The 12,500-nt window shown below is 36.2% G+C and overlaps 1 protein-coding gene across 3 annotated transcripts in view; it reads left to right on the top strand.

Moving 5' to 3' along the window:
* Positions 1 to 12,500, top strand: part of CDIN1 (CDAN1 interacting nuclease 1) — a 218,416-nt gene that overhangs the window by 62,945 nt on the left and 142,971 nt on the right. The window lies entirely within an intron of this gene.

Genomic DNA, 12,500 nt, shown 5'->3' with positions numbered 1-12,500 from the left:
AATAGGCCCTAATTTTAGTACGCATCTCACTTCCTGTTAAGTCTCAAGTATCAAATGTGTGAGTGAGTAAATGAAGAAACAGGTGCCACACTAAGAACTGTGACTTTCTGCTAAGAATCATGCTATAAATAATGCGTTTAATGAAGGTTTTCCTAACTGGAGTAGATATGAAAATGGAAATATCCTTAAATGGGAAAAGATTATCTAAATGATCACAGTTCTTTCATAGAAATCAATCATCTATAACTTGTAAGTTATCTTATTAATAGAGAAGCTATTATTATAATAAAGTTATAAATTAAGTATATTAACTGTCCTTGAATCTGAATGTAAGACAGATTAAAATTTTTAGAGAACCATTAGGAAAATACCTCCATCCACATTAATAACTGTTGGTTTTGTTTATTTCCTGAATATTTCATACAACTGTTCTTTTCTTCCATAGAGCAGTACACTCTACCTGGCTTTGGAATAGGCCTGTTAATACTAATACCCTTTTAAAGTGAACAATACAGTTGAATGAAGATGAATGTCTTGTAGAATATCAATTTACCCTGTTTTCTTTTTTTTTCATAGCTGTTCTATCAGGTTCAGCCCTTGCTTTTTATTTTTTTATTATTTTTTAAATATTTTATTTATTTATCTTTGGAGGGGAAGGGAAGGAGAGAGGGAGAGAAACATCAATGTATGGTTGCCTCTCGTGGGTCCCCTGCTGGGAACTGGCCTGCAACCCAGGCATGTGCCCCAACTGGGAATCAAACTGCAATCGTGTGGTTCACAGGCCCGCGCTCAATCCACTGAGCTACACCAGCCAGGGCTACCCTGTTTTCTTAAGAGGATGTGCTCTTCTGCTCAACATGTGCTAATCCTCCTTCCCCCAAGTGATACACCGTTTTATCCAATGGAATTACACACTTTCGTTCTTACTTTTTAAATGACCTTAACTTCAGTTTTGAAACAAATTGGTTTTGAGCTTTTGGCAGTATGCTAGACCATCGGTACACAGCACAATCATCTTTAAAACTCTAGGTTGCACTGAGAAAGCATCCAGTAGGTGTTGGAATCTGATTAGATTTTGAGGAGTGCCTTACTAGTAATACTGGATTATTTATTTCTTTGGAATTCAAGTTTTTTATTCTTCCGTCGTTTGTCAAGCGCTGTCTCAGTTGCTGACTGTATCGTGAGCACTAAATTAGGTATTGCAATAGAACAAAAGAGGAATAAAACTCAGAGCCTTTTCACCAAAGATCTCACAGCTTAGTAGTAGAAGTGTGGGCATATTCAATAATAATTATCTTTCTGTATGCATTTTCAGAGGTAAAAACATGCTGGGAGAAGTCAGTGGAAAGATGCATACTGAATCAGTAGAATAAGCGGAGGCTTCATAGGCTGGAGAAGAGACATAGACAGAACTGTATGGACCAAGGAAGGGAAATGGAAAAGCATGAAGTCACTTAAGAACAGCCTAGAACTGCTAACTAAAAGTTTTTGTACAGTCATGGTGGGATTTAAAGTTAGCTGGATTCAGTTAAGAACATATGATGGAAGACACTGAACTCCAGACTGAAGAGTTCATATTTAAATTAGCAGGCAATGGGGAGCCACTGACGGTTCTAAATAGCCGAGCTTTTTAACAACACAAATGTGAAGGAAATCATTTACCTGTGGGTAAGGAGCCAGGATTCTATATCAGTGTTAGCACTTTTCCGTAACTCCACTGGCTCTCTACCTGTCAAGAAAGTATGTTGGAAAACAGTTGCTCATGAGTGTTGTTATATTAAAGAAACAGATACGTCAACTTTCATTTATTTAAAAGAAAAGTTTGGATACATTTACTACTTAGTGCTAGTTGTAAATAACTTGCAGTACACTTTGTAATGGATCGTGATGTTGCGACAGCAGTTAGGAACCAAGGCTGAGGATAATGCAACACTGTGGAATGGATTGGAGTGAGGAATGTAGTGAGAGAGAACAACTAATGAGCTATTACATTATTCTTAGAAAGTTTAAAACAGGTCTGAATTAGCATTTGCTGTGGAAGCGAAAGAGGAAGTGAAGTCTGTAGGACTCAGCAACTTCCTGGATATTAGTGATGCAGAAGTAAGAGGGTGAATTTGAAATTTCAAACTGGAGTAGCTCATAATATACGTAAGAGTTGCCTTGTTTTGAGGAAGGAAATATTCATTTAGTTTGGGCTAATAAATTGAGGTTCAAGAAGGCTTCTGTAAAGTTGGAAATTGTGGCTTTTTCTCAGGAGCATAGCGTCGCTTTGGGTCATCTACCAATGACATGTTCTTTCCAAAACACTCCAAATGTGAGGAAGTGCTCCCCACTCCCCATTCTGTATGGGAACCCTCTGCTTGATTCTCAATTATTCAAGTAATCATTTAACGCTTAAAGTCATTAATGCTTGACTTTCCATTTGCACGGTACCCTACATTTTTTCTGCCCCCTAATTGGTGGTAAAGTGAATGTAAGGAATTAATGCCTATTTCCAGGGGTAAGTGCCTCATTAAAAGGAAGTGAATGAATGGAGCTTCTCTAGCCTGGTGTAAAGGGGAGTGTTTCCAACTCTTTGGAAACCTCTAGTTTATTGATTGCACATTATTCAATTGCAAATATTTTCTTACATATCATACATGATAACTTTCAGCCTTTTATATAGTTTTAAGATGTCTTAAAAGCCTTAATTAAAACGCTCAAGTTTCAACACCATATGATGTTTTCCAGGGCTTGAAAGCACTATTGTAGCCTGTCCTACCCTTTGACGCTGGCTGGTTTAAACAAAATTCAGGTAAAATTCCAGCGGTAGGAATTTGAGCTGATTTTGGACCCTTAGCTTTTGTTGATAAAAATTATATCTATAGGTAGGCATTTTCCTGTATCTATTTATAGACTTGCTTTTTACAACTGATGGAATGAGAAAATGACTTATTTTTGCTAGTTTGAAGGAATATGGAAGCACATTCATTGCATGATAAATATTAATGATAATGATTATACTGAAAGCTTTGTCATTCAAGAAGCTCAGAATTGGAAATTAGATTCCAACTATGCTTTATATACAGTGTAGTCAGTGGCATTTAATGAACTCAATTATCCACAATCGTGGGTACAAGCAGAAGATCGTTACTTGAAATTAAAAAATAATCTACCTTGGCTATTTATTAATGTTGATATCTTACTGAACTTATAAATCCTGTTAACTCTGCAAAACTTTTACTGTTCCTTAATGTTCCTTCCCTCGTATTTTTCTCAGCAACTTGTGAGGAAAATGTTATGATATAAAAAGCAAACTGAAAAAAAATGAAAAAAAAAGCAAACTGATCAGTAAACAGATTGTTAGGTGTCACGGGGGAAGATGATGGTGAGAAGGCAACTGGGGAAGGACCAAGAGGATTACAGGGTTGATACCCAGGGTTCATTTTCTTGAGATCTTCACCTACCACGACCTGGGAACTGGAGTTAAGGCTGACTTCATGGACTGGGCGAGTGTGGCTGCTGGGGAAGTCATGCAAGACAGAACTGTATGAACCAAGGAAGGAAAATGGAAAAACATGAGGTCCACTCAAGAACAGTCTAGGGTCACTAACTAAAATTTTTTGTACAGTCAGGCTGGAAATTAAAGTTAGCCAGATTCAGTTAAGATCATAGGATGGAAGATAGTGAACTCCAGACTTGGACATTTAATCCTCGGAACAACTTTAGGAGACAAGTAGTATTAATGTCCCCATTTACAGATGAGAAAACCAATGCAGGAAGATCCAAAGTGACTTGCCCCAGGTCCAACAGTGAGTAGGGCAGGCACAGTGTGATTGAGAGCCCATGCTCCTGACAGTAATGCTAAATGGCCTCCCTATGAAAAAGATTATTTTGCCACACAACTCTGTACTCTGAATGCTTGAATGGTTTTCATGCGTCAGAAAGCTTGTAAGTCAACAGTGTAGCTCACCAATGTTATTGCCTGGATACAAGCTCATCAAATTTCCCACTTTATCCAAAAAGAGGTCTTATTTTTTTGTAACTCTCAGACTTTTAAGTGCATCTGTAATTCACTTCCTTATGTCATATAGCACTATATGTCTTTATAAAAAGGAGTCTTAACATATAAGTACTTAACCTTTACTTCTTAATGATGAGCTTTTAAATTGTTATTGTGCTGACATAATTAGGTGTAACACCTAAAATGCTTTGTGTGTATCGCTATAAAAAGAAAGTAATGTGATCTAGGACTGACAGGAAAGCTGTATCTAGGAAAAAATCCTATGTAAGGTTGGAATTGAATGTGGTAACTGCCATTATCTAAAAGGAAGTCTATTACCTTATGATAAAACTGTCAAAATAATGATTGGGTACTCCCACAAATTGTACAGAGAATCAATAAAACCAATATTACGTCACAGTTTGAGAATTTAGGAATTCCACTTTCTCCTAATTCATGAGCAGATGCTAGTATATTTAAGAATAAAATAATTGTAAGGTTTTTCATCCTACTTTGTTGTGTAACTTTTTTCAGATTCAATAAGTTTCTTTGAGAGACTTAATGAAGAACATTCTTGGAAAACACGAATCACCTTTATTCATTAATCAAATGAAAGTACACAGACAGTATGAGTTTCTTTCTTTTGCCCTGCAAGGACGTACAATGCACCATTTTGAGTAGATCTCCGTTGTTGATGGCACATGACTTCTGCTTCGGTCACGACCCACACCTTGATCTTCTGGATGATAGTCGAGCTGTGGTGTCATTGTACACACGCTGACCTTTACATTTGAATAGGGATTACCAAATTAATCTTGCTAAAACTAAATAGTGTACATACGCAAATGATTTGTCTTCTTCACTAAGCCACCTAACCTTCAACTTCTCATTTCTGTCTTTCAGTGTAAGCAGACCTTGTATATAACTAACATAGGAATGATTTTTGGTGGACTAGGTTGCATGTCTTGGTTTATCCCCTGGTCTCACATCCATAGATACTAGTTAACTTGAATTACATATATTCTTTTTTTTAAATTTAATTCTTGTTCAAGTACAGTTTTCTGTCTTATATTCCCAGCCCTGCCCCTCCCAGTGCTCCCCACCTCCCTCCCATTTCCACCCCCCACCTTAGTAATTGTCCATGTGTCCTTTATACTTGTTCATGTGCTTGATAATTTATCTACCATTTACTTATGACTCTGGGATTGAAGGATATGAAGGAATTTTGTAGATAACATGTAGAACATTTGAATAAAGCTTTATTGTTTAAAAAAGTTTTGATATGTTTTATTTGACCTATATAACTTTCTAATTTATTTTTTAAAATTTATTTTTTTTATTTTTACTTACAGTTGGCATGTAATATTATGTTAGTTTCAGGTATACAAAATAGTATTAAAACAGCTGTATAACTTACAAAGTGATAACTACAACAAGTCTAGTTATGTCACTGTACATAACTATTATGATATTATTGACTCTATTCCTATGCTGTACATTACATACCCATGACATATTTTATAACTGGAAGTTTGTGCTTTTTAATCCCCTTCCCTTTTTGACACATATTTATACAACAACTCTTTAACATAGGTAAGGCAAATGTTACTTGCAATTTTTATGTATGATAAATGACCAGCCTAGTCACATAGTTAGAAAGGGCAACAGCTGGGACTTGAACTTGGATCACCCACCCCTAAATTCTCTTCTACTTAATCTCATTATATGAGTCTGTCTGAAATACACAAAGAAATGAACAAAAGCAGTAAGTAAGGGAAGAAATCTAGGTCTTCATTCAGATTTCAGACTAGGTTTTTTCCCCATTATTTAATGGACAGCATTGTTTAGATATTTCTTTTTTTTAAATTTTTTTTATTTATTTATTTTTAGCGGGGAAGGAGAGAGGGAGAGAAACATCAATGTATGGTTGCCTTTTGTGCGTCCCCTGCTGGGAGTTGGCCTGCAGGGAACCGGCCTGCAACCCAGGCATGTGCTCTGACTGGGAATTGAACCGCGATTGTCTAGTTCGCAGGCCCACACTCAATCCACTGAGCTACACCAGCCAGGGCTGTTTAGATATTTCTTAATCTCTCTTAATGTCAGCAGGTTTTATCTTTCTACCTAACTCTCATCTGTTACAATTTGTGTGTGTTTTCAGTTGTTGGGTTAGAATCCCAGTTTGATTGTTTACTGGTTTTTACCTTGAGTAATTTCTTCAGGAACCACAATTTGCTCTTCTTTAAAATTGGAAAGCAACATCTATTTTTCACTGTTATGTAGATTAAAGATGATTTGGTAAAGGGTTTAGCAAGGTGCTTGGTACATAATAGGCACTCAAATAATAGTGATTTTTATAGTGATGGGCAGTAGTATTCCAATTAATAGTTACGTAAAGAGGGGAGGGGGAGGGAAATAATGTGGGAAGGAAGGGAAAGGGACATAAATGAACATGAATGGGGGACCCATGGGCGGAGCCAAGGGGAGGTGGGATGGAGGCGGGCATGGGCAGGGCAGGGGAAAGTGGTGGTGGGAAAATGGGGACAACTGTGTTTGAACATCAATAAAAAAGTAAAAAAATTAGTTGTGTGAAACACCTGAAGACATTAATTTACCCTTCATCTTCTTTAAGTACTCTTGCTATTCAAATTCTCTGCCATCTTTGGAAATTCCAAAACCTCTTGAAATACTTCTTATTTTGCTCTGTATGGGAAGAAATTAATTATGGTCTTATCAAAGCTGTGTAGTATGGGAGAATGGACCAAATTTCCTGAATTCATTTTCTAATTTATTTTACCTCATAATAACAAAACAACAGCATGTGTTTAGTCTACCTATATACATATGTACTATGAAAACTTACAGTTTTTTTTAATATAATTACTTAGAATTTTATCTTATACTTTAGGAATTCTTTTAGCTAACATTCTTTCAAAAGCAACGAGAGTTGGGTTCGTTTTGGTTTTTGGTGGTTAGTGAAAGTGTTAAGTTTCTTATGAGGTCATTGCTGAGGTTAATGAGACCACTAGAAAGTTTTTACTTTTTTAAATAAAATTTTTGTTGGGGTGATTTTAGATCAACAGAAAAGATGCAAAGAGAGTAAGTTCTCCTTATACCTGCCACTCAGTTTCAGTTACCCCTAATGTAATGATACTGCATCACTGTGGTACATTTGTCAACGCTAAGACAATAATTATCAAGTAATTGGTACATTACTATTAACCAAGTTCACGACTTTATTTGAATTTCACTACTTTTTTCATTAATGGACTTTTTCTGGTCCTGGAGCCAATCCAGATTCTCACATTACATTTCGTTGTCGTGCTTCCTAAGTCTCCTCTGGTGTGTGACAGTTACTCAGTCTTGCCTTGTTTTTGATGACCAGGATGGTCGTGAGGAGTATTGACCAGGGTCTCTGTATCACGTGTCTCAGTTTGGGTTTGTCTGATGTTTTCCTCCCAGTTAGGCTGGGATTTGACAAGGTTTTTCGCAAAGACTACCACAGAGGTGAAGATCCCTTGCATATCATATCAGGAGGTACATGATATCAATATAACTTATTTGTAGTTAATAACTTTAATCTCTAGTTAAGGCCATGTTTGCCAGAGTTCTCCACTATCCAGTTTTAATTTTTCCCTCTCCATACTCTATCTGGTCTTTGGAAGCAAGTCACTAAGTTTAGCCCACGTTCAAGTTGAGGAGGAAGATTAAACTCTACCTCCTGGAAGGAGAAGTGTCTAGACATATTACTTGAAATTCTTCTCTAAGGAAGTTTTGTCTGTTCTCTCCATTTATTTATTCAATCATTTACATATATACATATATAAATACATAGAGATATATATAAGTACATATATGAACTTCTGTATTTTATTTTATAGTTTGGGTTTTAATCTCACTACATACTTTTTCTTTAGATTCAGGACTTAAATTTATGCCACCCATTCTAATCGTTATTTTCAATTCCATCCTTTCTCCTTTCTCCTCTCTCTGTTAGCCATAAAGTGAGTAGACATATGTCCTTGTCCATCATTCATCTCAGTGATGACATTATTTAACATCAGTTCCAAGTAAAACCCTCTGCAGATGACTGATAGGTTCTCTTTTGTTACATGCTTGTTTTCATTAAAAGAGGCCTGTCAACTCTATAATAAGTATTAAAAATAAATGTTCTCATACTGATCTAAATTTTCATAAAGCCGTTTTATTTGTTAAATAACGCCCTTTTGTTTTGTTTTGTTTTTTGCAAATCAACTAGTTTTGACTATTAGGGGCAATACTTTCTGAAGTGAAGAAATCAACATAAAGGTGAATTTTTTAAAAACCTTGTCCTGATGTTGGTTCTTTTTCATGCTTTCATGCTTTTCATGCTTTCTCTTTCAAGCTTTTCCATGCTTCAGTCACCCTCTCCCATAAATCCGCAAAAATGCTGGTCAGCTGGTAAAGAAACACTTTCATCTACAAGGCATTGGGTGGGTGGAGCATCCTCTATGGCCTACTCAGCTTATTTTTTATTTCAATCTTAGTTTTCTGCATTTCCATTGTAACTGTTCCTGTTGAGTTTTCAGACTACTGATGAAGGTTTGGTGAAGAAAAGTATGGCTGGTTTAAGAACATTCCTCTAAATGGTATTTTGTCTGTCAAATGGGTTTAGATTTTCAGTAGCAGGGAAGAGAGATCTTTGTCTCTGGGATGAAAGAGGTGGACCGTAACATTCTCAAAACCGTGTATCTGTTGCAGGTTCTTTGAGTCAGCACCCTGGCATCCTGATGTTTTTGTCTGGGCTGCTTGCCTGGCTTTCTGTTTGGAAGGCAGAAAACTGTATCTTTAGCAAAAGTACAAAAGGCAAAAAGGACTGGGGGAAATTAGATCAACTAATGGGTGACAAAGGGGCAGGTTTTTTTTTTTTTAATTCTCTTATTTTTTTAATCAGACATCCTGACCTGTTGTGTGTGTGAATGTCGCTCTCTCTCATGGAACATGTGCTCCCCACTCTGTGGAAAACTGTGCCTTGATTTAAGCTGGGTTATCCTCCCTCAAGCGGCTTATGTTCTAGCAGGGCAGTAACCCCCTCACACAGATGGATCCGCAATTTTCATCAAAATTCCTATTCAGCAAACATATTAATGAATTTCCTCTGAAATTTTTTGTACCTATAACAAAGGTGCTTGACACCTCTAAAAACTAAGTCTAGTGTCTAGTGCAGAGCTTGCACTGTGGGCAAGCACAGTGGAGTTACCTTTGGATCTAGGAGAAATTAGGATATAGCATCCTTTTTTTTTTTCTCTTAAGAGATAATCACTTGACCTATTTTAAATGCTTCATAGTTTTATGGATTTGGGTCTTTTTACATTTGTTTGACCTTGGCAATATTGGTATCTTTTTTTTTCCAGGAAAAAAATAGAGTACACAGAATTTAGAAACATTCAAAACATCAGCTTGCTTTTGGCATAAAAAATGAAATGTTTTAANCTTATACCTGCCACTCAGTTTCAGTTACCCCTAATGTAATGATACTGCATCACTGTGGTACATTTGTCAACGCTAAGACAATAATTATCAAGTAATTGGTACATTACTATTAACCAAGTTCACGACTTTATTTGAATTTCACTACTTTTTTCATTAATGGACTTTTTCTGGTCCTGGAGCCAATCCAGATTCTCACATTACATTTCGTTGTCGTGCTTCCTAAGTCTCCTCTGGTGTGTGACAGTTACTCAGTCTTGCCTTGTTTTTGATGACCAGGATGGTCGTGAGGAGTATTGACCAGGGTCTCTGTATCACGTGTCTCAGTTTGGGTTTGTCTGATGTTTTCCTCCCAGTTAGGCTGGGATTTGACAAGGTTTTTCGCAAAGACTACCACAGAGGTGAAGATCCCTTGCATATCATATCAGGAGGTACATGATATCAATATAACTTATTTGTAGTTAATAACTTTAATCTCCAGTTAAGGCCATGTTTGCCAGAGTTCTCCACTATCCAGTTTTAATTTTTCCCTCTCCATACTCTATCTGGTCTTTGGAAGCAAGTCACTAAGTTTAGCCCACGTTCAAGTTGAGGAGGAAGATTAAACTCTACCTCCTGGAAGGAGAAGTGTCTAGACATATTACTTGAAATTCTTCTCTAAGGAAGTTTTGTCTGTTCTCTCCATTTATTTATTCAATCATTTACATATATACATATATAAATACATAGAGATATATATAAGTACATATATGAACTTCTGTATTTTATTTTATAGTTTGGGTTTTAATCTCACTACATACTTTTTCTTTAGATTCAGGACTTAAATTTATGCCACCCATTCTAATCGTTATTTTCAATTCCATCCTTTCTCCTTTCTCCTCTCTCTGTTAGCCATAAAGTGAGTAGACATATGTCCTTGTCCATCATTCATCTCAGTGATGACATTATTTAACATCAGTTCCAAGTAAAACCCTCTGCAGATGACTGATAGGTTCTCTTTTGTTACATGCTTGTTTTCATTAAAAGAGGCCTGTCAACTCTATAATAAGTATTAAAAATAAATGTTCTCATACTGATCTAAATTTTCATAAAGCCGTTTTATTTGTTAAATAACGCCCTTTTGTTTTGTTTTGTTTTTTGCAAATCAACTAGTTTTGACTATTAGGGGCAATACTTTCTGAAGTGAAGAAATCAACATAAAGGTGAATTTTTTAAAAACCTTGTCCTGATGTTGGTTCTTTTCCATGCTTCAGTCACCCTCTCCCATAAATCCGCAAAAATGCTGGTCAGCTGGTAAAGAAACACTTTCATCTACAAGGCATTGGGTGGGCGGAGCATCCTCTATGGCCTACTCAGCTTATTTTTTATTTCAATCTTAGTTTTCTGCATTTCCATTGTAACTGTTCCTGTTGAGTTTTCAGACTACTGATGAAAGTTTGGTGAAGAAAAGTATGGCTGGTTTAAGAACATTCCTCTAAATGGTATTTTGTCTGTCAAATGGGTTTAGATTTTCAGTAGCAGGGAAGAGAGACCTTTGTCTCTGGGATGAAAGAGGTGGACCGTAACATTCTCAAAACCGTGTATCTGTTGCAGGTTCTTTGAGTCAGCACCCTGGCATCCTGATGTTTTTGTCTGGGCTGCTTGCCTGGCTTTCTGTTTGGAAGGCAGAAAACTGTATCTTGAGCAAAAGTACAAAAGGCAAAAAGGACTGGGGGAAATTAGATCAACTAATGGGTGACAAAGGGGCAGGTTTTTTTTTTTTAATTCTCTTATTTTTTTAATCAGACATCCTGACCTGTTGTGTGTGTGAATGTCGCTCTCTCTCATGGAACATGTGCTCCCCGCTCTGTGGAAAACTGTGCCTTGATTTAAGCTGGGTTATCCTCCCTCAAGCAGCTTATGTTCTAGCAGGGCAGTAACCCCCTCACACAGATGCATCCGCGATTTTCATCAAAATTCCTATTCAGCAAACATATTAATGAATTTCCTCTGAAATTTTTTGTACCTGTAACAAAGGTGCTTGACACCTCTAAAAACTAAGTCTAGTGTCTAGTGCAGAGCTTGCACTGTGGGCAAGCACAGTGGAGTTATCTTTGGATCTAGGAGAAATTAGGATATAGCATCCTTTTTTTTCTCTTAAGAGATAATCACTTGACCTATTTTAAATGCTTCATAGTTTTATGGATTTTGGTCTTTTTTAATTTGTTTGACCTTGGCAATATTGGTATCTTTTTTTTTCCAGGAAAAAAATGGAGTACACAGAATTTAGAAACATTCAAAACATCAGCTTGCTTTTGGCATAAAAAATGAAATGTTTTTAAATTTTATTTAGATTTTAAAATTTTTGCTTGGAGTTTGTTTAGCCGTAGGTTGAGTAAAACAAGTTTTTCCTACTGTTTCTCTGTGCATCTTTCCTTTTTTCTCCATTCTTATTTAATTTGAAAGAAACATAGTTTTGAAATTTTGGATCTTTAAAATAGTTCCATGTTTTCATTATAATTTCGAGGGACATATATATCAATATGAATTTTCTTTTTCATTCATTCTCTCTTGGGAGACATCAGAAAAACAAACAACCAAAAAAAAATAGACAGACGTTCCTGTCCTCCAGAAGCTTACATCCTAGTAGAGAAGGCTAACTGTAAATACACAAATAAACAAATGGTACAGAGTATTAAGGGGACAAGGGTTATGTAAGTAAATAGACCCTCATGAAGATGCTTAACACCAGTATATATTTTAAAAGGTGGAGAGTAATGAATTTGATTAATTTTGTATGTGTGTGAGGGGCGTTCTCAAATTCAATAAAGCATAGTGGAGCACTCCAAGTTGCCTCATAAAATATTTTAGTTTAGTACCATTTCAGACTACCTAGTAGCTAACTTTTTATCAATCCAGAAGGATATTTATCATTTTGTCACTTAATGGTAAGGTTGATCAGCACCAAATCTTGTTACTCCTTAAAAAAAAAAAAGCAAGGGAAATCAGTTCATAGTATACTAAGTGCCTTTTTATTTTTGAATAATGAGATGGGAGCAGTTCATTAGCTGCT

The sequence above is a fragment of the Sturnira hondurensis genome, unplaced genomic scaffold, assembly GCF_014824575.4.
Source record: "Sturnira hondurensis isolate 20B ecotype Veracruz unplaced genomic scaffold, ASM1482457v3 Scaffold0008782, whole genome shotgun sequence".
Lineage (NCBI taxonomy): Eukaryota > Metazoa > Chordata > Mammalia > Chiroptera > Phyllostomidae > Sturnira > Sturnira hondurensis.
Note: the sequence above shows the minus strand (reverse complement) of the source record. Positions and strands in the feature narration are given on the sequence as shown.